Raw genomic sequence first — 23,858 nt, 5'->3', positions numbered from 1 at the left:
AGCTTCATAAATACGGGTCTTCAGCCCATTCGGTTCATGAACAGCCAATAGGCTTTATGCTCTTAATTCCCAGATCAGTAGGAAATACGAGCTAAGCCGTGAAATTGCCAAACATTTATATAACGCCTACGTGAAAACTGGAAACTAAATATCATTCTATTTGATTTAATATTCTTTTACAACTTGTTGGAAATTATGAATAAAAGATGTTTTGTTCAGCAATAATTGTTAAAGTTAATTATCCTCTTAGATGCTTAATAACTATTGTTTTATGATACCTGAAAAAAGATAAAAAAAATTGTAAGTACTTATTAATTTATAATTATCATACACATCTTTTGTCCACAACTTCGACTACGTGGACTTAGAATATTGCGCGTTATTAAAGTAAACTCATAACTATGTCAGTATAAAAATACTCATTCTAAAATTCATTCATTCTTCATTATAATTTCAATATCAAAACTCACATTCTACTACCAAGAACCAAGATAGCATAATAAAATCAATTCCTAAACATTGGCCACACCACCCCGTTAAGCTAAAATTAGTGAAATAGTAAAATAGTGTAGTACGAAATTAAGCAAGTTCATAATGAATATTTATTGGTTTAATACGGAACAGCTGGGCACCGCCGGGCAAACAATCGCCACTGCATACGGGGAATTGCAACGATAAGTGGCATTTTTTATTGCTGCAACTATACTCTTCCGCAGAAAGTAATCGAAGTTGTATATGGTTATGAAAAAATATTGCTATACGACTGTTGGGAGTAACCTTTGGGTTTCTAAAGGTGTGAAAGCAAAGATTTTTGCCCAAATGCTGAAATCTCAGTCTATTTGAAGCAGAGATTTGACTACGTAACTTTATTTTATTAACGTAGATGTCAAAAGAGCTAAAAGGTCTTTAGGTTTAACCAACTCAGCCTATATATAGGTACGGATTAAGCTCTCACTCTGTCTTTATAAGATCTATTTGGCCCAATTTATAATAAATTGTTTTTGTTTTTTTTTTCTCAGATTCCCAATAAATATACAAAATGTTTTTATTGAATCAAAATTAAAATGTTCACTTTTTAACTATTTACTACGGATTGGATGCAAAGTTTGCATTACACCATAAAAATTCTAAAGCACCTTTAAACAGACGTGAAAAAATACCTGATTAATGTCGCACAAAGCAAAGCTTTTGTATTTTCTTTTTATATCAATTGAAATAAGTCTTACTTTTTCTTTTTTCAACAGCCAAGCCCATTGGCAATGCATTAATTAGGTACCTACTTATTAAATAATAGCCTTTAAGATAAAGTTTGCCACAGTGTAATAATCTCCGCATCATGAACACTAAACAGTTCAAGCTTAACTTTACTTTTTAAACTAGTAAAGAGACATAAGCCAAGTACTAGCATTCAAATAACCTGTAACAAAGTCTAGAGAGTAGTTTTAACCCGCAAACATGTACCTGAATCCACTTAACAGTCCCATTGTCCCATAGGCACATCACTACGGAGTCGAAATGCTCCCTCTGTTTGTGTCGCTAAATAAACTGAGGACTGCTATCAAGCTATCAAACCTTAGGAAATCGCCGCCAATACTGTGCAGTGTGGGCTTTCCTTGAATCAATTTGTATGTGATTGTTGTGTGAGCATTTCGTGGACGATAGTCTTTTTTGTCTTGTGATGGTCATTTGTTTATTTCAGAACGTTTGGTTCCCCCATCCTTTCTTCAATTAATTAAGTTTATTTAGTTAGTTTCTTTTATTAAATAAAGAGGTTGTGTGAGGATGATGAGAATAATGATTCTTATATTATTACATTATTCTACTTTATAGGGTCAGTACCTGGCCTCAAACAGCGAAGAATAGAGAAAAGTGTAAGGCTATGGGGGAGGGTTTTGCCCAGCAGTGGGACAACATAGGCTAATAAAAAAAGGGTCAGTAACAGTTTAGTAAGCCCTGTAACATACCGAATATCAAAACTGTATAATTATCATAATAATCCTCATTAAACTTGCTAATGTCGTTAGAGCAACAATCCTTATAATATTGTAGAAAAGGGGTGATAAAATCAGCTGACTTTAATGGTCTCAGCCTAGACTAGGTCAAGATAGGAATACAAAGGTCTCTTTGAAAGTCTTTGTAAAAAGAAAAAAGTGAGCATCAAGTAAATGTTTTAAAGCTTTAATTCCACATCAGTAGCTTCTTTGTGGTCGGAATAAAATCTTTCTAAAACTAAATATTGGTTGGTACTTATTTGCTTAAACTCAGAGGTATATTTTTAAGTATACATAGGTATTGGTATTGCTCAGAAATAAAACCATGCATATTATAGATGTTCATTCAGTCTAATATATTTCTCTTACATTAAATAACTATTACTTACATAAAAAAATTAAGTTGCTGCAATAAAGTTACACGTAATAAGAGAAAAACACTATGTTACTACCTCTCAAAAAATAAATAAAATTAAATTGAATATACAAAACTGCATATTAACCACCAGCACTACATAAACCAGTAGGAGATCGAACTAAATCAAAACGAAATCCTGAACTTCCCACAAAAAATCTGGAGCTAAAATACTCAAAGTAACAAAAGGAATGTCCACTATAGTTCTGTGCGCCTGGTACCTAAGTCGTATATTCCAGCGAAGACATTGCAATACGTTTGTTTGTTCCGGACCGTATCTTCCTTTTTATAAGATGTCTTCAAGACGCAGGAGTTACGGGTCGGTACACCTTGTGAAGTTCTCAACTGTTTAAAAGCTCTTTATATTGTTTTTTAAAAAATCGAAGGTTAAAGTATTTTTTTTTTTGCTTTATGCTAAGATTGTAAACGGTCAAATTATTACATTGTCTTTTGTACACTGTTACATTTTCTATTTTGTCGAAATATCAGATTGTAAGTTATTGTCTATTGATATTATGTTGAACAAGGCACCATTTTATACCGTAAAAGTCTGTCTGTATAAAATAGGATTTAAATACAATATCGTACAAATTACGTGAAAAAACTATCGCTATAGATTACTTTCTACCATGACCAAGCATCTTAATTTGCACCATAACATTAGACGATCGTCTATACTAGCACGATAAACAAAACCATGCAGACGCCCTCTAACTTAAGAACATGATAAAATTTTATGACCTCACACGAACTCTGAAGTACAGTCAAGCTCATTCCATTGGAGCGTGTATGCACTTATGTGAGGAATAGTACGCGAATGTCCGTTAGCTCATAGTTTGGTACGCTTCCTCGATTCCTCACATTGTTCGGACAATGCCACGAACATGAATCTAAATGACATTTGAACTGTGCGTCATATGACTCGCGACAAGATTTGCTTAGAGTTTTACATATTCAAAATTTTGGCGTGGATGTTATAGTCGTAAACTTATATTATGACTCCGAAATATACGCACAGACATGTCATCGAGACATGCAGTATAAGATCTTTTACCGGGAAGTATTGGTGTCTATTTGAATATGACATCTGAAATATTTTTCTTTACGATATTAAGGTATAGGTCAATCTTTATTATTTTAAATACCCTTTCTTTACTTTTACTATATTATTTATCTTCAGATCAGATCCTTAAACCCAAAGCTACACCCGATACTCCCCAACCGTGGTCACAGGACTTGACAAACGGATAATAGTCTGTCGACTCGTGTTCAACATGCAATGTAATTAGTTGTACGTTAATTTAGACGTGTGCTGTATCTTGATAGGAGAACAAGAGACTACTCTAATATGTTCAGCAATATCGGGGATATGACGTCGTAACTGCTGATTAGGTGACGATGAACAACTACAGTTAAAGCTTAGCCTGTAATTCATTGGCGATATGCTTATCATACTGTATCACTTATTTATTTACAAATCATCATCACTATACAAAACATCACTGAACAAAACGATTTTTACACGCTTTTTATTAGCTTCACCTGTATGTTTGTAACCGACTTCTTTCGGCGCGATTTTGACCCACTTTAAACGGCCAGATTTCGTTCAAACTTTGTAGATTTATTGAGGACCGATGACAATACACTAATTTGATAAAATTATTCCATTTTTAACCGACTTCCCAAAAAGGTGGAGGTTACACATACACATCGATTACTCCGAGGTTTATAGACCGATTTACGTGATTCTTTTTTTGTTCGACTCGGAATAGCTGCCAGTTAGTCCCATAGTCATCAGGTCAGGATCTGATGATGGAAACCCTGAGAAATCGAGGGCAACCTTCAAAAGTTGTAGGCATACATAGGGTAAAAACTTTACACTTAGGTGTACGCCTAAAAGCACTATTCAACTGTGAAGATTTGGAGCTGACCTGATGATGGAGACCAGAGAGGGTCGAGGGAACTCGACAACTGAATATGTAAACTACCTCGTGTTTGGGCTTAAATTATTCGTATTGATAAGACCTATGCAACAGTGAAGATTTGGAGCTAACCTGATGATGGAGACCAGAGAAAGTCGAGGGAACTCGACAACTGAATAATGTAAAATACCTCGTTTGGACTTATATTCTTTGTATTGATGAGAACTTCCCACTTGTATGGATAGTGACAACTATTCGTATCACTGAAAAGCTTTAAATAAATAACCTTTTTACAAAAAATTTAAACCGACTTCCCAAAACACTAAAAAGCAAAAAAAAACTAATTTTAGGTGCATCGGCCTAGAAGTCGGTGGCAAAATTAACTTAGTAACATCCATTAGACACCGACTTCTAGGCTTTTCAATTTGCAAAATATGATTTTTGTTAATTTATATAATTTTCATCTATAGTCGATAAGGTAAGAAAATTATTTAAAATTTTCTAGAATTTTTCTCTACAGTCGATAAGGCAGGACTCGACGTTAATTTTTATTTCCAATAAATTTTCTTTAGCCGTTTTCTCTAATATTGACAAATTTTTGTATACTAAAGAGAATTTTAATTCTACAAAACAAATAATAGTTTTAAAACAAACTAAAAAGTAGAAAATAAATAATAGTAAAAAAAAACTAAAAAACACGCTTTTTATAGAAAAAACGAACTAAAAAATAGAAAATAAATTTTAATGAATTTAAATTAAGAAAACAGTGTTAAAAATTTCAATGAATATAAATTAATAATAGTGTGAATACAAAAAAATATTTAAAAAAAGCGTGGGGTGCTTTTTAAGATATTATCGAAATGAAAATCACTGTACTCATATCTGTCAATAAAATATTTATAACTATTAACACCATGCACCCCACGGTTTTTTAAATATATTTTTTTTGTATTCACACTATTATTAATTTATATTCATTGAAATTTTTAACACTGTTTTCTTAATTTAAATTCATTAAAATTTATTTTCTATTTTTTAGTTCGTTTTTTCTATAAAAAGCGTGTTTTTTAGTTTTTTTTAACTATTATTTTTTTCCAATAAATATTTTCACTCACTACCAAGACCAAAAGATAATAGTCTACAAATAAGCAAACACTAGTCCGTTGATTACCAATAAAGAATCTATTAAGAAAGCAATCATGAGCGTCTGTCACTCCCGCGATGACTGCCCGTGACGACTCGAAGTTCTCAATGTCACGATAAATAGCCCCTAATATACTTAGGTGGGGACGAGGATCCCGTAATAGCTTGGGGCGTAACGTGATTTGCTAGTTCTCTATTACCTTAATGCCCCACAAGTATTCCAACAAAGGATCTTAATATAATATCGACGAGGCCGTGTGTACTAGAATTTGAATAGTCTAACAATTTGTAGGTGTATCGAACATTAGCTTAGCTGAACTTTGTTTTATTCATATTCGCCATTGAATTGAGAACTTTTCATAATTTACAGAACCGGTTCGAATTTGTTTTAACTTAGTGTACCTATGGTGACGTTTTCAACTGCTCTGTTCAACTTGGACAAAGCGTTGGCTTTTGAATTGTAACCGGAGTGTATCGTAAATTATGTCCTATGTATTTTTTTGCCGACTCTGTTATTCTATTTCCTAATCTTTCAGTTTTTCTGTTTTCTTTATCTTTGCTTACCTCTATCGTCATAGAAAGCGAACAAAGGGTTACATTTAAGTGTATTCTCATAAATAGGACAAGATATTGCTAGGAATCACTTTGAGTCCAATTTTTAAAATTATGTCGAAACCCTTTATTTTTCTTCTCATATCGGACATAAAACACATCACCAGTAAAATATAAAGAACACCAAAACGTACCTCATTTGCACGATGATACATGCGCGTCACGACTGCAGAGTACCATCCACATAACACATAGGACCGCTGTTTATCGACATTTGATTGGATTAAACAGCGCTCACTAGTTACCAAATGCGGAGCGTAAAGTTGGTCGTAAAGCCACAAGTTCCGAGGTGTAATCGCTAGTTGTGGTAAACCAATCATGCTACCACTCAATCTGTGGAAACATGTTATAGACGGACGTGTTAATAAATAAGCATGTTTCTGAGGTGGTACTTGTGTGGATAACAACTGTAGGTATGTGATAAATATTGAGTTCATAGACGTGTCCTAATGATGTCCTCCTAGCCGATTATCGGCTACGGCGGCTGTTCTAACACAAGGAGATCAGCGCAGGACATATTATAGTGCATAAGTATTTGCGCAGACACAGGTGCACTCACTATTCCTTCACTCACATAGCGCGATGGGACGGCAATTCGACACGACTGGAGAGAGATCAGGCGTAGGACCGACATTTACGCGCTCTCCTTATTTCATCTTTATTTTATTTTTACTCAAAGGTTTTACTAAAATTCATCATCATCTGCATCATCATGAATTTAGAATTATATCAATGCTAAATGTTGGTAAAATAGGCAATATCCTAAGCTTATGAAAAAAACGCCACTCCAACATTTTCAGGTTATTTTCTAAGTAATCACATGAAAACCGATAGTTGTTTCAGTAGAAACTCTCGTCGACCAGAAGATGGTAAGTTTTAAAACATTATAAAATATCGGGAGCGCATCAAATGTTGTTGAGATGCTACTTCGTTCCAGAGAACCATATTAACCTATTTTACCAGTTTATGAGTAGTTTCGTTTGATCGTTAATACTATCAGGTGTTTCGTTGTTTTAGTATTAGTTCTAGTCTCGCAAAACTTGATAGCGGTCCGCAACTATATTCTGAGTAAAAGCATGCGAATGTAGTCATGTTTTTCCTATTGCCTAAAATCGGTTTGGACTTCCAAAAGAACTATTAGTTGATAATTGTTATTTTTATATGTTTTAGTTTATAAGTATTGTACTTATATATTGTATTTACTTTATATGGGCCTTAGTTGCCTGATGTATCTAAAGGAACAAATAAATAATAATAAAATAAATTAGATAATAATATAGTATTTAATTAAATTGCCGAAGAAGTTTTTTATCAAACAGTGACTAGACTATCAAATATACTTACATCAACAAAATAGTGAAAGGTAAACAATCAAATTTTCAGTCAGCTTCATATCAATGGCAAAATACTTCGTAGAAATCAGCCTTTACGATTTCCAATTCATTTATCGAAATAGTTTTTCGTCAGTTTTAACTGATTTTCAGAAATTTCATGTTTTGATTAAAATACCTATAGGTACGTAATTTCGTTTATTCGGGAAAGGAGTTTTCCTAGTACACTTAAGTCATCATTCCTACAAAGAATTGTCGACCAAACACACGAATCGGCCTGTTTCATGTGGCGAAACTTCTTACAACCAAGTCAAATCTAAAAGACTAAAAATATAAATACTAGGTCTCTCGAAAAAGGTAAAAACTATTTTCCGTCACCACCTTTCTCAGGCTGTGGCTAAACTATCTGTTGAGCTTCATTTGAATGTGTTCAGCAGTTTTGACGTAGAAACGACAGACAGACAGAGTTCACACATTAAAATATAAGAAACGATTTTGATAAGTTAATCCAACCAGAAATAGTTCCAATCTCACTGATCCGATGTACATCGCTGTCTTAATATCATGGCCGTCGCTATCAGCCGTCGATCGCCATCTTAAGTGCACTCCACCGAGCCGTCACTCACACCGTTGGTAACACGCCCGATATTAGCACCAACAGACATTATGATTATGATACGTGTCACTGCCCCGAGTTCTGTGCACTTGTGTGTATCATGATTTTGATGCCCCATTTTCTGTGGCTTCAAGTGTATTTGAGGTTTTTGGGGAAATGGTCATCGTGTAGAACTTTCTTAGTATTAAGCAGCTGTGATGAGATTATAGATTATAGACCTGAGAAAGTTCGATTTTAGCTGGAAATTGATTTACCAGAAAATCTGTTAAGTGTTCAATCATTACAAATGTAAAACAAAATATTTTTACCTATTTCCTTAGAACTTTTATCAATATAAAATGTCGGTTATAAGTGGTAATAAGGAAAAGTCTACAAAGTAATATGCCTACATGCGTAAAGCATATCAAATACACCTACCTAAATATTTTTTTGGTATCTACGTATTTCAAAAAATCTTACGACTTATATCCAAGCATCTTTATCTAAAGATTGCTATCTAATTTTATACTTGAAGAAAACCCTTATACACACATACACAATTTTATTTATTTGTTCCCTTTTCACGGTTCATAAACGGTAACGATAATGCGTTATGGTACATATTGCTTTACTTTTGGGCTCATTACTATGTAATAGCAATACAAAATATTACAACATTGCTTGTAATATTCAATTCCCCTCGAGTTTAGGCCATCAAGTCGGTATAACTTGTAAAATATTCGCACTAAACCTGTGTTTGACAAAGAGGGTTGTCACGGCTTCCCTAGGTTTGCAATATGGCATTGTGCAAACTACAAACAGTTTCCGTAATAACTTGATATTTTGTGAGCATACAATATCGTTGTATGTGCGACTGTGTATTCCGAAGAAAATAAACTGGCAAAAATATATTTCTACGAATGACATAAATATAATCTAAGTTCTATTACCTAACTATCAATAATTTTCATATATATTATTTAATTTAGACTTGAGTACGTGATTATCTAAATTCTCGCATGTTTAACCATCTCCCTAGAGTTGCTGTCTATTGATAACATTGGTTCATACGTAATAATAGAAAGACGGTGTACCTTGTGTCACCTTGCACCTGCAGTAAACGCACTCTGAAAATCTATTTATAAAGGTGCTTAACCAACTACTTATTGCAGCAAAAATCGACAATTCAGCATTGATATCGGAATGCAAATGATAATAATTCACTTATATGACCGTTAAACTTCTTGCGATACAAACTTAGTTATATCCCCGTATCTCTAGTAGGGACATGTATCGGTGGCGCGGTCGGGCCCGTAACGTGATTTCCCAAATCGGACATCTACCGCTCTGAGTGCTCTTCAAACGCTCACTCAGTAAAAGGCATATCTCGGATGCGCACTCAGCTGGCGCCCCTTGAAAACGTGATACTCGAATGAACATACACCACACATAGCTTAGCACTTGCTGTTTATAGACTTGAAGGCAATTAGGCGACGAAATTATGATTTATTTTGAGACTTGTGACAAATGGTAAGCACCAAAGGGTCAGTTTTAATTTAAATATGCGATGCCAAAAAGAGATACTAGCTACTAAAATGGTTCATATAACTCACATAGGTAATCGAAGAAAACTACATTTCATTCAGGAATAATAAAAAAAAACGTTTGCTGTAAGAAAACCCATTTATAAGTCGAGCTCGCCCTTAACATCATTTTCTACAAAATGTCTTTGTATTATTTATAAATAGTGTGTGCAATAAAGGATATTTATAAAAGTGGATAAGTGAGTAAGTGGAAGGTTTAATCTGCCCTGATCTATCTCTGTCTAAAAAACTTATTTTTAACATCCTTATTTCCGTTTGGCGGAATTTTATACCTGCTTTCAAAGACGGTGCAGTGTTTTTTTAGCGAAAGGAAACCTTCCGGATAGGCAAGGATTTACGCTTGACGGATTGCGGTCCAATAAATTGGCAACCAGCGCGTATATATTTCTAGCTCTTTGTAAGGCAACGGAATCACAACCAACCTTTGTGGAGTATTAAGTTCGTATTTCGACTCCTTGTTTATTGAACTTTAACAGCTCAAGTAGTTCTTAATTTTGAATGAAAGGAAGTCGCAACCTCCTTTCAAAATCTATTTGTATAGTAACCAATCTCCTTGAATGAAAAGTTTACTATATCTTTTGTTATTGGAGGGCGAGGATCAATAAATACCTTGGGCCACTTAATTTCAAAGGTCATTGAATGCTTAGAAATCCAAACTTAGAATAACGTGTGATAATTGTAATCACTTTCCTTTTAGCTAATAAACACTATACAATACCAAATATACGGTAAAGCATTAACCTTTTAACGTCCTTTCAAAATAAACTATGTAAGTCATTAGTTGGCTTATTGAACCAAGATTGACAAAATACAAAAATACTTGACAGACGTTGACCTTTAATAGTAGGTACTTCAGGATAAATTTGACATAGCTAGTCGTAGATAGATACATATCACTTGTATCTAAAACTAATGTAAGCACTTCACGCATAATTACATTCACTCCTAACACGGTCACAATTAGTGGCGCTACTAATCGTTGTGCCACTTAACTAAGTTCAGTTATGTTCAGAACCTTATGACATTAACGTAACATAATTTAGATTTTCTCAAGATGTCTTTATCATTTTGTGTCCTCATAAGTGTTAGTGTTTTCACTACATGACAATAATTTAGCTCATATAAAAACATTGCAAGCATATAATGTTGACATCTGAACTATTTTGACTGGGGCCAAGTAAATGGGTTAATGAAGGAGAAAATTACGTCATCCATCTTAGTTGGATTCCTCTTAGCATCGCCGTGCCGGGCTTAATTCACTTCATTAATGTTTTTTTCTCTCCCAGCTTTTTTGCTACCTACTGTACGAAAAAACAAAGATAAGCTGAAAAAATAACAACTCCATAAATGAGATTTGTTGACGTTTCTCTCATCTCGTTTTGTATTACATTTTAAGAATTTTTTGTACTTTTACTTTTCGTAATGGGAAGATAAATGTGGTTAACGGGAGAGATTTAAGATTCGTGCAGCATAGACGTCTAACTATTATGTTACTTAAATCTAGTTGATAGTTCACGGTCTAGTGCCTCTGCAACTTGTTTGAATAAAATTAATGTTGCTGATAAAGCGAGAACGTAATTAATCTGGCTGGCGACTTAAATGTATGAATTAGTTGGCCGAGTGAAAACTTTTTTGAAACCCTTTTCGTATTACTCAAGTAAGAGAACTGGTATCGTAGTGTGAGAACTCAAACACATAGCTACATAATTAATTTCAAATGTGAATCTATTTCTTTAAATAGAGAGATAATGTTTATTTTCTGAAATAAAGTTCTAGATGTTACGACTTTTTTACAAAACAAAACTCTCTTTGCAAGTTGATTGAAAATTTAAAATTAGAAATGTTTTAAAGACCATACAATTAGTAGTTTAAGCTTGTGTGTATAGTGTGAACATATTTACTTGTAAGTATCTATTTATCTACCAAATAAATATGTAGTTAATCATTATAGGATTTTAAAAGGTGTGGATATACAAGGAGACGAAACTTTGCACTAATCGTCAATACGAATGATGTTCGATCCAATCGTTAATGAATAAAAAGTAACATAATCTATTGAACACCAGATGTGACTACCACGATTAACACTCCATATTTCCTGACAGTGAGCCGTCAGTCTGATAACTATTAGGTGATAACAATACGAGCGAAGGTGACGAAGTGTGGGCCTGACACGAAGCGACGGCCGACCATCACAATGTTATATATGAGGGGTAACTGCGATCACAACACACGAAGGGCGTGGCTTCTCGCAATTAAGCCGATGACCCACTGGCGAATCTACAAAGTGGCCCGCATACGACGTTGATGCTTAGTCCTAGAACACTAGGGTTATAATAAATACTTAATTTAATGCCCCTAAACTGACAGCTTCGAGGAATTTATGGAAGATAAAGTGGCCAATCAGAGTCGCCATGAAACTGCTGACTTGGTAATCTTTTTACTACGGTTTGAATTCTTGGTAGTTCGTATCGACTTTCTAGAAAAAGAAAACCATGTTCATCCAATAAAACGTGAATTTATAATACGAAAACGTTCTTAATCACCCTAACGTTGTTTTAAGTAACATTTAAAACTTCTCGGTACTAGCTGAGATTTTCAATGCGCTAACTCTGGGTTATTAGAGGAACTGATTTGGGAGCTTGAATTTTTTATCATCCAAACATCATGTTTGATAAATATTCGTTACAAAATAATCTCTCAAAACTTATATTATTTTACACGCGTAGGTACAATCCCTGAAATTTTGATATCGGAAAATGTTGCCATAAGCAATATTGTTTGTCTATCAAATACGTATTTACGCTCGTTTTCCTTTCAGCGGGCACCATTCCAAGAGTAGACAGGGACCATGCCGGCAACGTTTACCGTGCTGGATATATTGGATTGAAGATCACAATACTGAAAAGGTAGGTTTAGTGCATTGTGCTCAAATAATGGCTCTTATTCATAGAGATGATATTTATATCTAGTAAATCACGTCGTTCTCACTATTCTTGAGTATCAGTACTATAATAAAAAAAATACTAAAAGAAGTTCTTAAAATGTTGGTAGGTATGCTGTAATTTACGGTGGTAAGTTATCGTAACATTCAATTAGCAAGTAAAATTAACTAATCATCTATCACACAACTTTCGACATCAAATAATTACTGTAATATAATAACAATCTCTTTCCCAAACCCGCAACTGCACAGCAACAGCAGTGTCAGTAACAATCCTACCGAGAATCAAATTAAGATACCACACAATCCAAGATGACTGTTATTAGTTATCAATGAATATTCATCGCGTAAGCTGGACATAGTTCGTTAACGTCCAAACATCTCGGGCCGGCACTTATCCGGTACGTTCTGACGGCTGCTGCGTTATCTCAGGGCATACAGATGAACTATGCCAGCTGCTGCGTTCAGAATGGTGAACTGAATTGTAGACAAGTCTGGGTTATTGGATCTTTTGGTATCAGTGATTATGATCTTCACTTACGCTCACGTTTGAAATGGGGTCAAAATTTTTGTGAAAATAATATTATAAAGTAAAAATACTTAGCCCTAAAAAAGTTAAAGATGGATATTACGTAATGTGGAGGCAATAGTATTTTTAAACGGTTTTATTTAGCTCACCCCGTTTGTTTTATTATTTATTCATTCTTGGGTCAAATTTAGAAATTGAAATTTCAGTGCCTTCCTGTTGTCAGATTGATCTGAAATTTGGTACACACCTTTATTTCCGATGACAATACAATATAGTAATATCAATAACATTGCAAATCCAAGATGGCCGCCGGTACAAAATGGCAGATAACGTAGGTTTTATCAATCCCGTCAATGTGGATATCAAATGAAAGTGCTCAACTAGTAGAATACAATGTAGGTACTATATAAAATTCAAATCCAAGATGGCGGCCTCTACAAAATGGCGGATAACTTAGGTTTTATCAATCCCATCAACATGGGTATCAAATGAAAGGTCTCAACAAGTAGAATACGATTTACTATGCAAAATTGAAATCTAAGATGGCCGCCGCTACCAAATGGCTGATAACAATTTTTAAACGGTTTTATTTAGCTCATCCCGTTTGTTTTATTCTTGGGTCAAATTTAGTAATTCAAATTTCACCCTCTTCCTGTCAACCGATTAATCTGAAATTTTGTATACAACTTTTATTCCGATGACAATACAATATAGAAATATCAATAACATTGTAAATCTAATATGGCCGCCGGCACCAAATGGCGGATTACATATTTTTCCACAATTCCCTCAATATGGGTATCAAATGAAAGGGCTACACAAGTAGAATACTGTCAGCAACCCCAGCGGGGCCCAACAGGGCCAAGGCCTGCCTGGGCTGCGGGATTGTTCGAAAGAGTTACCGTGGCCCTGGTACATAAAAGGCCTACGACGAAACATAACTATTTTTAGTCAGTAAGAGTCTGGCACTCCCTTACCGCTGCTGACCCAGGGAGGAGTCACTTGATGATTTTTGGCGTCGTTAAAAAAAATGACTTTTTTAAAAATTAGATTGTAATAAATTATCAGATAAGAGACCGTGTAATAATGATGCACTAAATGAATTAGATAGAATGAGGAATTTCATTAAATACTAAAAAGTAGAAAATAAAAAATCGGTAAAAAAACTTTTAAGTCAAACGGTTTTATCTTATGTGCACTGAAAACTAGAAAATAAAAAAATAGTTACTTACCTGTCAACCTACGTAGGTGGTCTTGGTCATATTAGACTAAAATAAAAACGTGGGGCCCTTCTGAAATCCTACCTATGGCAAAGCATATCTTTATACTTTGGTAGATCATGAGTTCGACGTTCGCTGGTGAAGCCGCTACGGCTGATTATTGATTGTCAAAACCTCCAGTTGCGATTATAGTAAGTCGATGCAATCCACACCTATTATACCACTAGAAGAAAGTACTACAGCAACAGTTAATGGGCCCCACGTTTTTATTTTAGTCTAATATGACCAAGACCACCTACGTAGGTTGACAGGTAAGTAACTATTTTTTTATTTTCTAGTTTTCAGTGCACATAAGATAAAACCGTTTGACTTAAAAGTTTTTTTACCGATTTTTATGAATCAAGATAGCAAAGCCGGAATATGGTCTACTGAAGCTGACAGTCCATCTGATTGCAAGATAAGTGCATCTCGTCTCGTGAGTTTGACAGTGAGCTTAGTTGATAACAAACTTCAATTGGAAAAATCCTCCAACTAAGTATATATTTAGCGATGGAATAGTATGACAGAATTAAATTAATACAAAGCTATTATGAAAAACATGGTATTTTTGTTTTTCAGCGAAACGGGAAATTGACGATGTTAACGTTTATTTCGAAAATTACTGATTTTAATTTCAAAAGCTAAATAAATCGAAATGTACGAATCCAACATCAAAGGGCCACTTAAATTTTGTGAAATTTCAGAAAATCGCGTGCATCACATCAAACACCCACTTGAATCAAATTACCCTTTAGCAGAACCACTCTATTTTACAACAAAAGCATTCAAAACTATTTCTGTGTCACAAAATTCTGCAGTGAAAGATAATGCTCGGGCGATTCTATCACGGTGTATGCCCGATATCGCTAATCCGATTTCAAGTCGGACCGCCCGCCCGCTCGGAACATCCGTACAAAGAACTTCCATTAACTGACAAAAAACCCTTGAAACGTTTTACCTTAACGCCTTTCGCTGGCACCGCCACATCTCACCTAGTCTGTGACAATAAAGCTTATCGATGCAAGTGCCGTGTAACCAAACCTTTATTTTTATTCGCGGTTTTTTGAACGTTCATTTGCCACGTATTTAAGATTCGGTCCGCATAGCACTGTCTTTGCTTTTGTTTTGTCGCCAATTAGCAGTTAGCAGAGAACAAAGTTTCATTCGCTTCGATTTCATTTAAAATACCGTTTAATTAAAATAGTTTACTACAGGCGAAGCGCTCTGCTTAAAATAAAGTGGTGATCACACTAAATACAATAACATTTTAAAATAAAGTAATATGATTACAAATTTTTAATGCTACGTTTTTGAAATGGATCCGTTGATTTGACAAATTATAGTAAGTAGGGACATTCATTAGAAAGCACTCCTCTTAATTTGTAATATTTTTACTGAACTCGTAATTTATTCATTGAGTGACATTTTACTTGAATTTTCGCATCGACGATCCAAAATCCAAAATTTATAGCGATACAGTTTCGAAATTACAGTAAAAATTTAATAAAATTGCGCTATGAATGGACAGAGGGAATACTGGGAAGTAGTTAATAGTTGAAAACTTAGTTTTGATTACAAAAGAGGGAATATTGTAGTCATTTTATATGAGCTCGATCATTGTAGTGAGCAACGGCTGGCGTTCCGAGATTTTCGGATAATATGGATAATCCGCGCTGCTCGAAATGAAGCTACCGGGGATCCTTTGCCGTTCATCCGACTCGAAAATTATTTATTCATTGCCCTGTTTATGAGTATGATTATGTTGTTATGTTAATACCATAATAACCGTAATGTTCAGCATGCTTTATCATTAATGAGAGTGAAGCTTCGGTTATTATTTGTTGCTGAAATGGGTTAAGCGGTTTATATGAAGTACTTACGCAGTATGGATCGAATGTATCATATTTCAATAATCGGCCACAATGTGGTAAGTTACAAAATTATGTATGGTTTATCAGAAAGTAAATAAATAAATGGAGTCATCCACATTTTTGTATTCTTGTCTTGTACTCCAAAAATCTTCAGCTTGCAAAAATAAAGGATATCACTATTCTACCAAAACCAAATAAAAATAAAGTTAGATCGTCCATTACTTATAAGCCGGCTCTCCGCCATGCTGTTCCTCAAAGCACTTGGAAAGCGAAGCACGAAAGCACACAGTCACAATTGGAACTCATAATGATAAGTGGGCAACGCAAACGGATCGAGACCGCAAGCTATCTATCATGAAGCAATAATATTGAACTCTCACAAGCCATCCACAATATCTACTTATTATATTCGTTTTTGTTCTTGTCTTAGATCTGAAGTCTGAACATTTATTACTGTCTTATTGCTTGTGGAGTGCTTCAGGCCGCGGGGCCAACAAGCAGTTATTATGTTGGAACTGGCGAAAAATGAGCAAGAAAAGATTTTTGCATTCTGCATCGCCACGGAACACTTTGGAAATTCCAATCCGCATAACGATTAAACAAACATTTTGGTTTTATTATTTTTCTGTTTGTTTTTTTTTGTGCGAATGGTTTTCATGAAGTGATTGTTATTGTGTACTTGCAGATTAATTGTTCTTGTGTGTACGGTGTATTTTTGGAAATACAATTTACGTAAACTTTTTTTAAATAATAATCATGAGGTCCAGGTACAAAATTACTAGCACAAAAATTCGAAAGTAAACGGACAACTATTCGGTATTTTTTAAACATGACAAAAAGAAGCGTTGTTTATAAATATGAACATTATTTAACTAGGTAGTTATTTACTATCTTTAATGCGCACATAGCCAAGATTGGCAAGAATTTATTCCGCGACACTTGGCCGTTAGCCAAGGCAATAATAATTGTTGTCATTAATTTTACAATACCGTATGTTAATACAAGACTCCCGTTTAATGGCGCGTCATATTTTTAAGCGCAATCTTTTTTGTAAACCGTACTCCCATATGTTTGACTTTTTTTGTAAATTGGCGCATGTTAATTGCTCAATTTAATACGAGGTGGCGTAAAAACAGACTCGAAACGTGTCGGGTTATATTAGCTTTTTTTGGGTACCGGTATGGGCAAACTACTCAATGTACCCGTGAAAAAAAAACAATAAAGCTGAAGCTATGTTTAAAACAACTTCTATTGAGACCGGTTTAGATTTTTTTTAGTGAAAGCCAACATACACAAGCGAATTCAATTTCGAATTTACAGTGTATCGGTTTGCGTTTGCAGTCACAGTGCTGGTCAAAGACATCCACATAATATGGCTACAGAAATCTAACCGTTATAGCACTTGTCAAATTATGTTCCGGTTTCATGATGATTTTTAACCCATAAAGTTTTTGGTCATCCCATACAGTTCCTTTTTTTTCTATGATCTGATGTCATGTCCAAAGAACATTCTTTGGAGCCAAATTTTTTTCACACAATCCAGCCAACGTTTCTTTAGCTATCCTCTTCTTCACAAGTCTCCACATTCATGCTCAAAACCTTCTTCACATGATCCTCATCAATATGAATACAGCGTGTATACAAATGTGGTACAAACACAACATGAGTATAGCCAATAAACCAAAACAAGATACTTTATTGTTAGGTCCCAAAGTATCGCGGCAAAAAGATTCGTCGGTGTTACGCCATAATGCGTATAAAGGTACATTTGCTAAGGATTTATGAAGAAGGCCTTGCTTGGTTTATGATGACAATGGCGCGCCGCCCCGAGCACCACCTCATTTCCTCACTGAAAGTTATAAAAACATATTGAAAATGAGATTCCCGCACTGAAGACCTAGCGAATGTTATCTTGTTTCGTGATTTGCCTGTTTTTATGTACGCCTCCGAGGAAAATAAACGTATTTTAGAGAAAGATCTTTAGAATACTGAGTTGTGAGTACATTTTGTCATCCCTTACATTACAGGCTCGTTTTTGTCACGCTGATGTATTACTTTGTTGCACGTGTTTATTTAGTTTAAGTATCCTTCTATGTCGTTATAATTAATTAGATTTACTTAAGTACAGACGTGAAAATGTCGTATAATTTAGTTAACAAGTTTGTAACACGTAACTTGCCATTTAGCTAAAGCTCGCTCACAGTGCCTGGATCTAATTATATCCTGTAGGTAAAGCAAACTTATGTAATTTTAGGCTTTTAGCAGCATGCTATCACATTCTCTTTCTGAAACATTATGCGGTAATTTACGACTACTTTAAATATTAACCTTATGAGTTGCATGCAAATTTAACACGACTTTTATGTCCAACAAACTTGCACTATAACAGGATTATTATACATATAAATTGTATCATTAAAAGTTGAATATCTACATATAAATCGCATCTGCAATTTACGAGTTGAGGAGATACGAATCTTTGTTGAAGTTTCTCCAAATCAACGCTATTTCTAAGATCTTAATCTACAATCAAGAGACTGAAAAGAAGGATTAAACTTAATTTAAAAGTGAGAAAAGCGCTGCCAATTAACAATATGACACTAGAGCAAGTTAAAAAGAGCGGGCGGAAGACAAAGCTCCCGTTACGCCCGTTATCCGTGCGAAAGCTCACAAGTTGCTGTTGTCTGTTGAGTACCACTATGTACAGGCAAAGATTGTCTTGTCAAGAGCCGGCGCTCAGTGCTACGCGCCCCTTCGCTCCGGGCGGACGCTACGCCGCGCGCTCGTAGAACCCCTCTCGTAGACTCGTAGCCGACACGCTACGAAAACTTTCATCTTCAATCGTAACTTTCTAAATTGATCATTCGGTTTTTCGAGTTGGTTTGTTGATTCTTAATTAGTGATTTATGAATTGAATTGCGAGTGGACAACTTTTTCTATTAGGATTTGTAAGTATTTGTTGTACACTATTATTTTTTTATGAAACAAAAAATATTATTTAGTGAAAAACCTACTATCAAATCACAGTGATCTAAAAAATATAGTAAAAATGAAACATTTTTAATTTATACAGCTTCTGATAAAATTCAGTTCATTAATATTCCCACTGCATATTCGGGAAATTTAAACAGAATATAAACGAAATAGATTTTGGGGAAAGATAAGGGCTATAATTAAATTAGGTGTTCGTCCGTGATCTAGCTCCAACATTTCCATTGACTCGTGTCATAATAAACAAAGAGGAGCTCCGATCATGGCGAAGGTCCTTACGGTTTTATTCGAGCATCCTTTGTTTTCTATTCACCGTATTGTCAAAATCGCTTTACGTTGCCAGTACGAGATAAAAGGAAAAATAATTAGTAAAACGCTTTGTAGACTTAGCTTTAGAAGGACCTTTTCTTCTTAACTAATACCCAAGAGTTTTATGTTCTCGCTTGCCTTTTTCGATGCTTCAATGGCCGGTTTCTGAGAATTTAGTCGTTCATTTGTAGTGTGTGCACTATTGACGTGACGTAATAGTGACCCAAGTTGAATATCCTTCTGGCCGCTTTGGGTCTGTGAAAAGATTTGTAAAGAAATATAAATGGAAACTCGACCGCACTTACTATGCTTATGTATTTTATTATGGTTGGTGATTTAAGTTTTTCAGTTATTTCTTGCTTCAAAGTATGGTTGTTTCAATAATGATCACAATGGATTTTTTTTTAATTGGACTGGATTTTCAATATTTTCATTGTTACTTTAATAATAATGGCCGATGTAGTTGTAAATATTTAAAAATATGTTTAATAGGGAAAGCGGAGCTTTTCATGTTATTTGAAATTCAAAGCCCAAAAATTTGAAATCAGAATTGTAAAACAAAAAACTTTTACACGATTAACCCCAGCGCTTCATATTTGAAGCTTGAATAATGGCTTAATAACATACTTCTGACGTTGTATTAATTAATTAAAGTTAGTTCAGTAATTAGGGTGGATTCGTGAGTTTTTCGTTTGTTATTGAAACTAGTCGGAGCCGTGTTTATTGTGTAAACAAGCCACAAAGGACGGTTTTGCACATTAATGACTTAGGCCGGACGGCTACAGTTCGGAAACTAGAGTAGAAAACACAGTGAACGTCGCTGCCCTACTGGTGTATTATTTACGGTATTTGACTGTTAGCTTTTTGGTTGTAGATAAAAACTTGTGTACATTACGCTCTATTGATATACCTACCTTTTTTGGTGTCAGACTTTTGCTTACTATCTACCTTGTTCCTGTTCCAAAGCTGTTTGGCCGCGGTAACTCTTTCAAATAATACGAAGGAACTTATATCGAAACAATAATACCAGTATCGATACACAGACATACAGCAATTATATTATCGATAAACTAATAACCTCAAAAAGCCTAGCCTTAGTTGAACTAGCCACAGTCCTTATTAACAAATATGGTTTCTACAAAGCTCCTTACGTTGCTTTAAACATAATCTCGGAATTCCAGGAACATATGTATATTTCAAACGTATTAGTATAGATAGAACTTATCGCGGAATTTCACGTTTAAATTATATAAACTTGTACATATATTCGGGATTTCTATATTCTGTTAACAGACGTAACACAATATATCACTTAGTCATCATATGGAGTATTAACAGAGCCTTGAATTCAAACGTAGTTCTTATTTGTATAGGTACGTAACAGCTTGGTAAAGCTAACAAACTTTTTTTTCAAGGCAACTGAGTACAAAAGCCTGGCAGGTAAAGATCTACGATTAACTTCAGATCTGATGCATTTACGTCTATAACATCGTCTAATCCTTGCAAATGTTTTGAACCTTGGGCTCTTCATACGATAATAAGAAAAAATATTGACAGTAACATCGCCGTTGATATAAAAACATTAGTGACTCAGTTTTATTAAACCAACAAAATAACAAAGTAAGTTTATTTTTATGCCATTGACAGATAACAATATTATCAATATGTTATATAAATATAACAGTTAATAATAAACCAACTTAATATCCCATTGATATAAATTATTGATAACAAGGCATTATCTCCCTTCCGGACTGAATACTGCATGAATGTGTGAGATGAATGAAAATGCAATGTTATTTAAAGTAAATACTCAATACTAGTTTTCATTCAAACTTACTAACGCGTCTAAAGTGAACTACTCCCATCATCTAGAATCTAGATTATAAGTCCCATATACCTGAGTTCAGGGGACCACCAATCTCTGTGCCAAATAACACTTGAATTTGTTGAAGACTGCGTATCACACGGACGTAGTTACTTTTGCATTAGAATTATGTATTGTTAATATTATTGTATAAATATTGAATAACCCTGACTAAGCCGATAGTGATACAGTCTAGCTATTGAATCATTTTAAACGATACAGCAATGAAGTAACTTGCTTATTAAGAGCGCTATTACAAAATCGAATCGCTCAGGTTTAGGTAAATTAGACGATAGCCGGCAGCACTTGCGCGCGTGTGCGTCTAGTGAAATACGCAACGCACACCTGCGGACCGCCACGCGGCACAAACAAACTTGAGACTTTGCCACTTTTATTTTCGAAATAGTTTATTGGTTTTATAGTTTATGAAATATTATTTGTACCGATGAATTTTATAACCTAGAATAGCTCGATTGAGTTACAATAAACAAAATCGTTTACAATTTTTAAATTATTTAATCGACAACCAAACTTTTCACCATGTTTATCAATTAGGTATAAGTAATTGATTTATAAAAAAAAACTAAAATCTATAATTCGTCTTCCATGTAAAAACTAGGAATGTAAATAGTTTATTAAAACAAATATGTCTGTTGCGAGTGACAAAAAATACTTACCATATTTGTACTGGTATCCGATTGAGTCTGATAATCTGAATTAAATATGCTTTCATTATCCTGCAAGAATCAAAGATATCCAATAATATTATTATGCAACAGCGAAACTAACGACGATGACATTTACGTACATATTTCTATATAACCAACATCAAAAAAAGAGAACCCAATCTATAACATTTTCGCATTAGAATATCATGGGCTAATACTTATGTATATTACATTTCAATCAGATCATTATAACTAATAAATAAAATAAAAACTCACTAGTATCAAAACGTGTTAGATGCGTAGGTTGCGCTATATTTTTCGAACTCCGGCGAGTTTACGCGGCGCAACAGCGAGCGATACGTCCCTCCTCGGTAAGCGCCTGGCGCTGACTAAAGTTGAACACCGCGCGTCACAAGATTTATATTGATTTTTGCATTGCAAACAAAAATTATTTTAAAATATTGTTTTACTTTTAAATAGACCAAATTTTTTTTTCAAGCTTAATAACAATACCACCTTAATTATTAAATGTTTTTTATTTGAATTTGGATTATACTTTCATAGATAAAAAATATAGTTTCGTACGGAAAATTGTCAGTAACTCTCAGTTTTATAGAATTATTTTTGGTGTATTACTGTATGAATTGTAATAAATTGGTGTAAGCAAGCACAAGTACAAGATATAGTTGTATCTTGAACATTTTTATAAATGGTTAAATTGCTATATCCTCGTAGTACTGAAGCATCAAAAGATTCCCAAAAGCAACATTTTATGAAACATCCTTTGCAGAGACAAAGATTTTACTGATGTACGTGGACAAATTAAAATATTTATTGAAAACAGACCCAAGATAAATGATCAAACTTTCTTAATCTTATTTTTGTTTTTTTTTTGTGACTATATCCAAAGCATAATGACGCATCAAAACTCGTATAAAACTCGAAAATTTGTGATAGCCCTCTTAAGGAATAAACCTTAGAAGATACACACAAGTTATAGGCTAACATTCATCCATTACTAATTACTTAAGGTATTGCTTACACATGCTTCGTCTTAGTAAATGTACAACTTTTAATACCTATACTATACATACCATGTTATGCAAAGTGTTCTAGAAGTCAACATCCCTGTTCATTACTTGAAAATCCGTGCAAATATTATGAAACTAAAAATTTTGTTTGAACAGGCTAATCTCGGGTCTAATCAATGTTAGATACTTTATTTATTGAGAAAGGCTACTTTTTATCTGGGTGTGCGAAGTAGTTCCATAGGATACGAGTGAAATCGTGTGTTTTGCTTGTTACCGCCTTTCCTTCTACGGAAACATCTGGTAATTATAAGAAAGGACTTTTAGCATTTGCTTCGGGATAGCACTTTGGGAACTGTGTAAAATAGTCCTGCTAACAATATCGCCTTTATTTTATGAGTACCGGTTTTAATTATAAAGGAAAAGTTTTGATAATCGCTCATGGAAAATATTTAACCACAACAACGTTAATTGGTAGAATAAAAATAAAAATAAGCATGGAAATATTCAAAGGTGAAATCAATAACCCTTTCAAACACAAGTGCGTGTATATTAGACTTATTTGTATGACAAACAATACTACGGCTGTCCTTATTTATGAATTATTTATAAAAGGCTGATGTAATTATGTTTGATGCCTCAGATATCAGGCTCAACTATACAGTTCATACTGTCAACGTAATAAATATTACATGGAGTTTATTTACCTACCTATATGTGTGGCTAATAAGAATTAATGATATGTAAGAAAGAGGGTTGTTCGAAAGAGATACCGCGGC

The 23,858-nt window shown here is 34.3% G+C and overlaps 2 protein-coding genes across 4 annotated transcripts in view; one reads left to right on the top strand and one right to left on the bottom strand.

The window, feature by feature from the left end:
- LOC110380488 (cullin-associated NEDD8-dissociated protein 1) overlaps nucleotides 1-23,858 on the bottom strand; it is a 574,273-nt gene that overhangs the window by 157,959 nt on the left and 392,456 nt on the right. The gene's annotated exons all lie outside the window — the stretch shown is intronic.
- LOC110374106 (lachesin) overlaps nucleotides 1-23,858 on the top strand; it is a 115,444-nt gene that overhangs the window by 28,347 nt on the left and 63,239 nt on the right. The window contains exon 1 of one of the 3 annotated variants that reach the window (XM_049836322.2): nucleotides 12,455-12,522. The exons of 1 other annotated variant lie outside the window; for it this stretch is intronic. The gene's annotated coding sequence lies outside the window, so the exon portion shown is untranslated. Of the gene's footprint in view, nucleotides 1-12,454; nucleotides 12,523-18,943; nucleotides 19,165-23,858 lie in introns of those variants that run through there. One more of the 3 variants, XM_021331687.3, reaches the window with a different exon arrangement.

The sequence above is a fragment of the Helicoverpa armigera genome, chromosome 3, assembly GCF_030705265.1.
Source record: "Helicoverpa armigera isolate CAAS_96S chromosome 3, ASM3070526v1, whole genome shotgun sequence".
Taxonomy (NCBI): Eukaryota; Metazoa; Arthropoda; class Insecta; order Lepidoptera; family Noctuidae; genus Helicoverpa; species Helicoverpa armigera.
The sequence above is the reverse complement of the archived record's forward strand: the minus strand, read 5'-3'. Positions and strand labels throughout refer to the sequence as shown.